The sequence below is a fragment of the Oryzias melastigma genome, linkage group LG13, assembly GCF_002922805.2.
Source record: "Oryzias melastigma strain HK-1 linkage group LG13, ASM292280v2, whole genome shotgun sequence".
In the NCBI taxonomy this organism is placed as follows: domain Eukaryota; kingdom Metazoa; phylum Chordata; class Actinopteri; order Beloniformes; family Adrianichthyidae; genus Oryzias; species Oryzias melastigma.
Genome location: NC_050524.1, coordinates 30,481,286 through 30,491,057, shown reverse-complemented (window position 1 = coordinate 30,491,057; position 9,772 = coordinate 30,481,286). Strand labels below are relative to the sequence as shown.

At 40.7% G+C, this 9,772-nt stretch overlaps 1 protein-coding gene across 3 annotated transcripts in view; it reads left to right on the top strand.

Annotated features, from left to right (window-relative positions):
- The window catches only part of LOC112149032 (von Willebrand factor A domain-containing protein 5A), a 307,412-nt gene that overhangs the window by 135,204 nt on the left and 162,436 nt on the right, over nucleotides 1-9,772 (top strand). The window lies entirely within an intron of this gene.

Here is a 9,772-nt window from a genome sequence, read left to right as displayed (position 1 = left end):
AGTTTGTATATTTTGGAGAAAATCTTATTCATTGAAAGTTTAAAGAAAGAGGTAACTAGTTCTGGTAATTTTAAGTCACTATCATTTTTTTTTAGTAATTATAGATTTCAGTTGCTGGCATTCCAAGAAGTAATTTATTTCATGATTATCTTGTAGTTCCTGAGGTGTTATAAATCTTCTATCAATAATTAATTCAATTCAATTCAATTCAATTTTATTTATATAGCACAAAATCACAAAGGAATTTGCCTCATTGTGCTTCAAAATATGAACAATAGTTAAAAACTAAGACTAAATAAAACTGGTTATCCCTGCCCTTAGACCCTCCCTCCCGGTAAGGAAAAACTCCTAAAAAACCTGAGTCAGGAAAAAAGAAGAAACCTTAGGGATTCCCACATGAGGGAGAGATCCTATCCCAGGACGGACAGGCGATACCAGAACTATCAAGGAAAGATTAGCTTCTACAACTACGTATCTAAAAGAGTTCATTCAGATAAAGCTGAGGGACGAGTGATGATGAAGTCCATAGTCAAGATGAAGCAGAGGTGCAGTCCACGGCCACGACCAGGAGGACAGATGACCCAGCAGGAATCACTCTCACTCAGAGATGCAGGATGGTGTCGGGGGCGTGGTCCACAGCCAAGAGTGGGAGCGCGGGCGATCCACCGGGCATCTGAAATCTATCCCGCTCCCCAGAGGAGAGTGGGAAAGAAGAACAACATGTGAATGGAACTGCACCAACAAAAGCATGGAGAACTAAATACAATAAATAATAAAGAATAGAAGAGAGGAGAAGTAAATGAGAATAGGGAACAGAACCCCAGAGCTGATCTGAAAAATAAAGCTGATAGAAAATCTAAATTTATGTTTAAAAGCATCAATATTAATTTATTAATCTAGCCTCACAAGGACCACAGGAGAGGGAATATTCTCTGATTACTAGCTAGCCTGGCAGAACGCCTGTCCAAAGAGGAATGTTTTAAGGCTAGTTTTGAAGGTAGAAACTGTGCTGGCCTCTCTGACATGAGCTGGGAGCTTATTCCATAGAACAGGGGCTTGATGGCTGAATGTTCTACCTCCAACTGTACTTTTAGAAATTCTAGGAACTACAAGCAGTCCAGCATTTTGTGAACGAAGTGTTCTGACTGGTTGGTAAGGAACTATGAGATCTCTAATATAGGATGGGGCCACACCATTCAGAGCCTTATAGGTTAACAGGAGGATTTTGAACTTGATCCTGGATTCAACTGGTAGCCAGTGGAGAGAGGCTAACACCGGAGTGATGTGTTCTCTTCTACTAGTTCCTCCTAACAATCTTGCTGCTGCATTCTGGACAAGCTGAAGACTTTCTAAAGAACTTTTCGGGCATGCTATTAGTAAAGAGTTACAGTAATCCAGTCTAGATGTAACAAATGCATGGAAGAGTTTTTCAGCATCACTTTTAGATAACATATTTCTAATCCTAGCTATATTGCGTTGGTGAAAAAATGCAGTTTTACAAGCTTGAGATATGTGAACCTTAAATGATAAATCCTGGTCAAATAAAACCCCTAAGTTTCTGACTGAAGAATTGGATGCAATATTTACCCCATCCAGGGAGACTATCTGATCTGAGAGAGCATCTCTCAGGTGTTTAGGACCCAGTATCATAACCTCAGTTTTTTCTGGGTTCAGGAGGAGGTAATTAATTGTCATCCAGGTCTTAATGTCTCTGATGCATGAATTCAGTTTCTCTAGGTGGTCATTCTGGTCAGGTTTAATGGATAAATACAGCTGTGTATCATCTGCATAACAGTGAAAGTTAATGCTATGTTTCCTGATTATGTTTCCTAAGGGCAGCATGTAAAGCGTGAACAGAATGGGCCCTAGAACTGAGCCCTGAGGGACTCCGTAGCTAACTCTAGTACAATGAGAGGACTGTCCATTTACATTAACAAACTGGTGTCTATCAGATAAATAGGATTCAAACCACTGGAGGGCAGATCCCCTGATCCCTATGTCATGCTCTAGTCTCTGGAGTAAGATGCTGTGGTCGATGGTATCAAAGGCTGCGCTGAGGTCTAACAGGACCAGAATAGAGATTAGTCCCTTTTCTGAAGCCAAGTTTCAGTGCTATGGTAAGGTCAGAACCCTGACTGAAAATCTTCAAAGTGATTGTTGTCCTGCAGCTGCTTTACTACAACTCTTTCTAGGATTTTAGATATGAATGGGAGATTAGATATTGGTCTATAGTTGGCCAAAATGTCAGGATCCAGGCTGGGTTTTTTCAAAAGAGGTTTAACAACCGCATATTTAAAAGACTGAGGCACATAACCAGTCTCTAGAGAGGTATTTATTATGGTTAATATGGATTCACTAATAAGGGGGAATATTTCTTTAAAAAGTTTAGTGGGGATTGGGTCTAAGAGACAAGTGGAGGTTTTAGAAGACTTAATAACTGATGCTATCTCTGCTTGGTCCACAGCAGTAAAGCAGTCTAATGTTACAGGCATTTCTATGGATGCCTTTATTTCTACAACTTCTGCCTGCTTTGGGCTGATTGTGGGAATAACCACATTTAGCTTCTGTCTAATATTTGAGATTTTACTATCAAAGAATTGAAAGAAATCTCCAGAGCTGATAGTAGCAAGAATATGTGGTTCAACCGAGCTGTGGCTGCTGGTCAGCCTGGCTATAGTACTAAAGAGAAATCTTGGGTTATTTGCATTTTCTGCTATTAAAGTTGAGTAATATTGAGTTCTCGCTTTTCGCAGGGATTTTTTATAACTTAAGAGGCTACATTTCCAAGCATTCAGAGAGTGCTCTGATCCGGAACGGCGCCATTTTCTTTCTAATTTACGAGTTCTTTGTTTTAGGGAACGTGTTTCTGAATTAAACCACAGTGCTACTCTGTTTTGTCTAACAAGCTTAAGTTTCAGAGGGGCAACAGCATCAAGTGTTCCTCTGAGGGCTTGCATGGTATCATTGACAAACTGATCATTATCAACGGGGCTTAAAGGGCTCTGAGAATATTTATCCAACATGTTACTAAACATTGGTTGGACTGCGAGTTTAAATTCGGACAAAGAATGGTCAGATAATGTTCGTTTAAGCTCTTTCTTATTTATTGGAGCAGTAGCATTTTCTAGTATAAACTGAAAGGTAATTAGAAAATGATCTGAGAGTATGGGGTTATGAGGAAGGACATTCAACTGGCTAATCTCAACTCCATGAGTTAAAACAACGTCCAGGGTGTGCTTATGACAGTGAGTGGGTTGATTTACATTTTGTGTGAAACCAACATTTTCTAATAAAGCTGCGAATGCGTTTCCAAGACAGTCACTGGAATCATCAATATGAATATTAAAATCTCCTGTTATTATGTTTTTGTCAGAATCTAAAATAATATTTGATAAAAATTCAGAAAACTCAGATAAAAATTCTGAATACGGGCCGGGAGGGCGATAAATAATTATAAATAAAACTGCTTTTTGAGTCTTTCTGTTTGGGTGATTTATAGATAGTACAATGCTCTCAAATGAATTATAAATGTGTTTAACTTTAATGTTAAGGAGTAAGCATGACTCTGAAATCACTGCTAACCCACCTCCTTTCCCAGAAATCCTGGATTTCTGATAGTTATTATAGCTAGGGGGGGTTGCTTCATTCACTCGAACATAATCATCCTGTTTTAGCCAGGTTTCTCTTAAAGCTAGCAGGTTACGTTTATTATCATTAAGCAATTCATTGACTAATAGGGACTTTGAGGAAATTGATCTAATGTATAGTAGCCCACATTTAATTACATCATAATTTTTGTTTCTGTGACTCATTCCTTTCATTTGCCTTCCAACACATAAGCTAACACTAGGAACTGCTGGGCTAGCCCTGTTTGGGGTTAGTGCTAAGGGCCGCTCAGGGGAGAGTTTTAAACTACTACTCTCTCCCCGGGTCTCCTCTCTGACTTGTCAGGCTGCATGGCTAAAGCTAGCAGAAATGTTTCTGGACAGAAGAGCCGCTCCGTCCAAACTGGGATGAATGCCATCTCTGCGCATGAGACCGGGCTTTCCACAAAACATGCTCCAGTTGTACACAAAGCTAACGCCATTTTCTGGGCACCATTTAGCTAGCCAGCGGTTAAATGATGAAAACTGGCTATACATTTAATCACTGACTACGTTTGACAGAGGACCAGAGAAAACTACTGTGTCCGACACAGATTTAGCCAGTTTACACACCGATTCTATGTTTAATTTAAGAACCTCTGATTGTCTTTGTCGGGCGTCGTTGCCGCCTGCGTGAATTACGACCCGACGGAACCTCGCCTTACTCTGGGCTAACATTCGGAGATTTCCTTCAATGTCACCAACTCTGGCTCCCGGGTAACATCTAACTGTAGCTCCCTTGAGCTTTACGTGTCTGACCTCGGAGGAGCCAATGACCAGGGTTTTCGGTTCAGTTGGTGCATTACTGAGGGGAGAAAACCTGTTCCATACAGGGAGCTCTGGGCGCTCTGCGGGCTTAGGTTTAGCTCTGTGCTTTTTCCCCACCGGTACAAACTCATCCTGGGGATTCCCCAACTGCTGTGAGGGCGGTGGGATGCTAGCTATGTCAGCTTTACTAGCGCGGCTAGTGCTCCGAGTAACAACAACATGGCTAGCTGGTTTAGCTTCTTTTGAGCTAAGACGCACTTCCAGCTGTTCGAGCCTGGACAGCAAGTCTGATATCAAGCCACAGTTAATACAACAACCATTGTCTTCACTAAATGAGGCGGGATCCTGACTAAACATATGACAAGTGGGGCAGGAAAGAGGGCTCGGAGCCGAAGAGGTACAAGGCATCATGCCACAACAAGCGCTGGTTTACGCTCACCCAGAATTGCGGTCCGGGTTAGGAGGGCTTTCCGGGCTTGGTAGTCACTGCTTGCCGGGTAGAGGGCTGTCGTCCGCCGAAGTTTGGTGGTTAGCTGTGCTGGACTGGATGCTGCTCCCCGTGCCGTTGATCGCCGCTTGCCGAGGTCTGTTTGCTAGCCACGCGGGGCCAGATCATGTCGGTCTCCACAAGCTTGCGAGCTCCGCAGTAGCGGGCTGAGCCAGGTGTGGCTGCTCTAATAGGTGCTCTAATAGTGATACGCCCCCTGCTTGCCAAGCTGGGAAGTGTAACATCTTTTTGTTCATAAGGATGTCTGGGTTGTTCCAGATGGGTGTCATTTTACACGGTATAACTGAGGATTTGGATTTGGCTGTTAAGGTGGTACTTATGTTGATACTTTGGAAACTATCATGCTTTTTTATTGTTTGGCTGATAAATGGTAGATCTGACAGGTTGATCTTTCCACATAACTCCTGTTCCAAGTCCATCCATGAGTTATTGTCTGGATTATTTCTTGACCATTTTAAGATGCATTGTAATATGTTAGCAATAAAATAATTGCTGAAGTTTGGTAATTCTAAGCCTCCACATCTTTTTGCAGATTTTAGAGTTTTAAGGCTGATTCTTGCTGGTTTATTTTTCCAGAGAAAGCTGGATAGGGCTGAGTCTAATGTTTTAAACCATTTTAGTGTAGGTTGTGTAGGAATCATTGAGAATAAATGATTAACTTTTGTCAAAATGTTCATTTTAGTTGTGGCTACTTTGCCCATAAGCAACAGGGGCAGGTTGACCCAGCGAGTTAGATCGTCTTGAATGTTTTTCAGTAACGGGGTATAATTTAGCTGCACCCGTTTTGATAGTTTGGGAGAGAAGTGAACACCTAGATATTTGATATTGCCTGATTTGACCGGTATTGAGAGTGTTTGCTCAGCGATACTGTTAAGTGAAAATAAAACTAATTTATTCCAATTAATTGAATACTCTGAGATGGAGGAGAATTCGTTAATAATTGTTAACGTTTTACTTATAGAACGTGATTTATGTAAAAAAAAGTAATATGTCATCCGCATAGAGACTAATTTTATGATTGCAGTGTTTTGTTTTAACTCCTTTAATGTTCTCATTCTGTCTTATTGCTGCAGCCAGAGGCTCGATGAATATTGCAAAGAGAGAGGGGGAGAGTGGACAACCCTGTCTGGTTCCTCTTCCAAGGAAAAACCTGCTGGACGTCTGTTTGTCCGTTCTGACTGAAGCATTTGGGTTGTGATATAATATTTTAATCAATGAATGATTCTCCAACCTCCTGTTGACTCTGTCGAAAGCTTTTTCAGCATCCAACGAGAGTATGCTCATTTCCTGCTTTTTAATAGTGGCAATGTCTATCACGTTAATAAGCCTGCGGACATTGTCACTCGATTGTCTACCTTTAATGAATGCGTTTGATCATGGTGAATTATGTGGGGAGTGATTTTTTCTATTTTCTGTGCTAATTCTTTTGTTATGGTTTGGTGTTTTCTTTTATTTGGTTTTGTGGTGTTGTGTTCTTTTACTTATGTTTTGTCTCCACTGTGCTCCTACAGCAGGGGTATTCAAATCCAGGCCTCGAGGGCCGGTGTCCTACATGTTTTCCAACCAACCAACCAACCTTCCATTGAAGCTCCTTATTGGCTGCTAATTTCCAGGATCAGGTATGTTTAGCCAATAAGGAGCTTCAATGGAAGGTTGGTTGGAAAACATGTAGGACACCGGCCCTCGAGGCCTGGACTTGAATACCCCTGTCCTACAGGGTGGCGTGGGGGAGGAGTCGTGGCCTTCCCTAATTGGAGATGCTGCACACCTGCACCCAATCCCTCCTCTACCTTTAAAAGTCTCTCCCTGGCTCCTCCAACCTGCCAGGTTATTTTCCCTTCCATGTGGCCTCCTAGTTCCAGTAGCAGCTGTTCCTGGTCAAGCCTCCTGTCTCCACCACCAGTCTGCTCCTTAGTTTGTTTCTTTTTGTCAATCCAATAAATCTTCACATATTGAACATCCAGTCTGGCTCTGCTCTGGAATCTGTCTACACACCCTGATATCTTTACAAATAATTTTAACGTCTGCACTGATCAGTGAAATAGGACGATAGCTGGAAGGAATTGTGGGATCTTTCTCTGGTTTGAGAAGAAGGATTATATTTGCTGAATTCATGTTTGGTGGAAGTAACTGATTTTCCTTTATAAATGTAACCATTTTATAAAAAGTTTCTGCTAGCTGTTCCCAGAATTCTTTGTAAAACTCAGCGGGAAAGCCATCCGGCCCCGGAGCTTTGTTGTTCGGCATAAGCAGCAGAGCATCATGAAGTTCAGATGATGAGAGCGGCGAGTCCAAGTCTGTGATTTGATCTTCATTTAATCTGGGAAGGTTTACATTATTAAGGAATAAATTGATGCTTTGCTCTGATGGGTTGATCTGTGAAGTGTATAAGTTCTTATAAAAATCTTTAAAAATGTCATTAATTTTGATCGGGTCATGAGTGACATTTCCTGACTCATCAGTAATAGATGTTATTGTGGATTTTTCTTTATTAATTTTAAGATGATTAGCTAAAAATTTGCCAGATTTATTAGAGTTTTCGAATCTTTCTAGTCTAAGTCTTTGTATTTGGAATTGGGTTTGTTTGTTAATTATGTCGTTTAATTGAAGCTTTCATTTTTTGTAATCTCCCAGAATCTGTTCTTGTGCAGAGGCAGCATAAGCTGTCTCCATTCTTTTTATTTTATTTTCCAATTCTATTAATTCTGCTTTCTCTTTACGTTTTTTATAAGTTGAATAAGAAATGATTTTCCCTCTCATGACTGCCTTTGCTGCTTCCCAGAGAACACATGGTGAGATGTCAGGAGTATTGTTAAATTCTAAGAAGGTTGCCCACTCTTTTTTAAAGAATTCAATAAACTCTTGATCTTTTAACAGAGAGTTGTTAAACCTCCAGGTGGAACCCGAAGGTGTTGCTGCTTCCCTGACAATATTTACAGAAACTGGAGCATTATCACTGATAACAATTGGATGAATGCTGGAATTTTTAACATCTTTAAAAAGAGATTTACTGATTAATACATAATCTAAACGAGAGTGTGAGTGGTGAACTGGAGAGCAGAAGGTGAACCCTTTAGTGTTTGGGTGACATGAGCGCCAAACGTCGCAGAGACCCAGATCATTCATGTACTGCTTCAGAATACTTGCAGACCGCCATGTACGCTGGTGTGCTGCTGTGCTGAGTCTGTCAAGCTCTGGATCCAGAATAAAATTGAGGTCTCCTCCTGCCAGAAATGTAGAGTCAGAGTGAGCTGAGAGTGACGTGAAAAATCTGTGAATGAAGGAGGAGTATTCTGTCCTCATGATTGCGTTTCTGAGCAAAGCTAGACAGATAGCGAACAAAAAAGAAGTCCAAGAAAAAAGTGTGTTTGAAAAGATGTACTTTTACTGGTAATTTCCGTGTATCCGTTCTTTTTCCTTTTTCTCTCTTTCTTTTTCGTAAAACTGAAAAATACAATGCAAACAATATATGAGTTTCTTATACAATCAATAACTTAAATTACATTGACAAAATAAAGATTTGCAGCTTTCATAAAAAATAAGTAGTAATTTAGCTCTAAAATTAGCTTAGACTTTTCTGCAGTCATTCTGTTCACAAAATAGCAACAATGTACAGTGGCCCTGAAGGCTCACAACACAACACATTAAGATGGCAACACAGACAACACATTAATACACACAATACATCAACTTGGCAACACACACAACACATTAACACACACAACACATCAACTGGGCAACACACACAACACTTCAATTTGGCAACACCCACAACACATCAACTTGGCATAGATAGAGTAGATGCCGCATTGGCTGCTGGAGCGCAGGAATTGCGGCCGCCATCTTGGACTGGTCGTCCTGTCGCCAAGACAAACAAAATAAAGAAGACAAACACAGGATGCCTGAGCATTGTGCGGCATATGCCTGCTCAAATCGGCGGACTATTGAAGCCAGGGATCGGGGGATTACCTTTCCAAGACGGCCGGCGAGGACACGAAGGCGGCCGGCGAGGACACGAAGGCGGCCGGCGCCCTAATTTTATTTAGGGAATAGACTATATTATTACTGTGTTGTTATCGACACCAGTGGAATCTTTGACAGCTAACGTAGCTATCTAGTGCTGGTGTTCACTCAGCTATGAAGGCTAACTGAGACTTTTTAAATCATATATTCCATAAAAATGGCACAGCAATGCTACTGTAGAAATAAAGCAAATATAACTGGTATTAAATATCTTTCATTGCCATCCCACTCCACTGATTACCGAGGTGAAGTTAGTTGGATATTGGATATTCGACAGACATTCGCTCACTGATTTGCAAATAGGAACAACTGAACATCTGACTATAGAATAGTTTGCAAAGAAACTTACTCATGATTTTAGCTGCTTGGTTTATCATCAATAGAAATGTGATTTTTTTATTTTGTTGACAAAACAAAAGGTTCTAATAAATTTGAAGAATGAAATAAATAGAAAAAAATGAATAAAAAATGTAGATAGAAAATCGAAAACTAGGAATTAAATTGTAAGAAGAATGAAGAAAACAATATTGACTTCCTTTATCATGTATATCATGTTTGTGTAGACTCTTCTGAATCTCTCTCTCTTTTATTTAATTTTGATTTTAAGGTTTCCCAAAAAAGATGTGAGGAAGAAGTGGGAAGTGGCCTTAAGGAGAGAAGGGGTTTTAGCTCATGTCCAACTTTCAAGAACATTTTGTAAATATGGTTTAATGGTTTGTCATGTTCTTGTTCCCCTAGTTTCTCTGTCAGGATGAACCTGGAGCTCCCCTCCTTCTGCCACCAGAGGGAGCTCTCACCTCACCCTTCCCCAGTCCTCACCTGGAGCTTC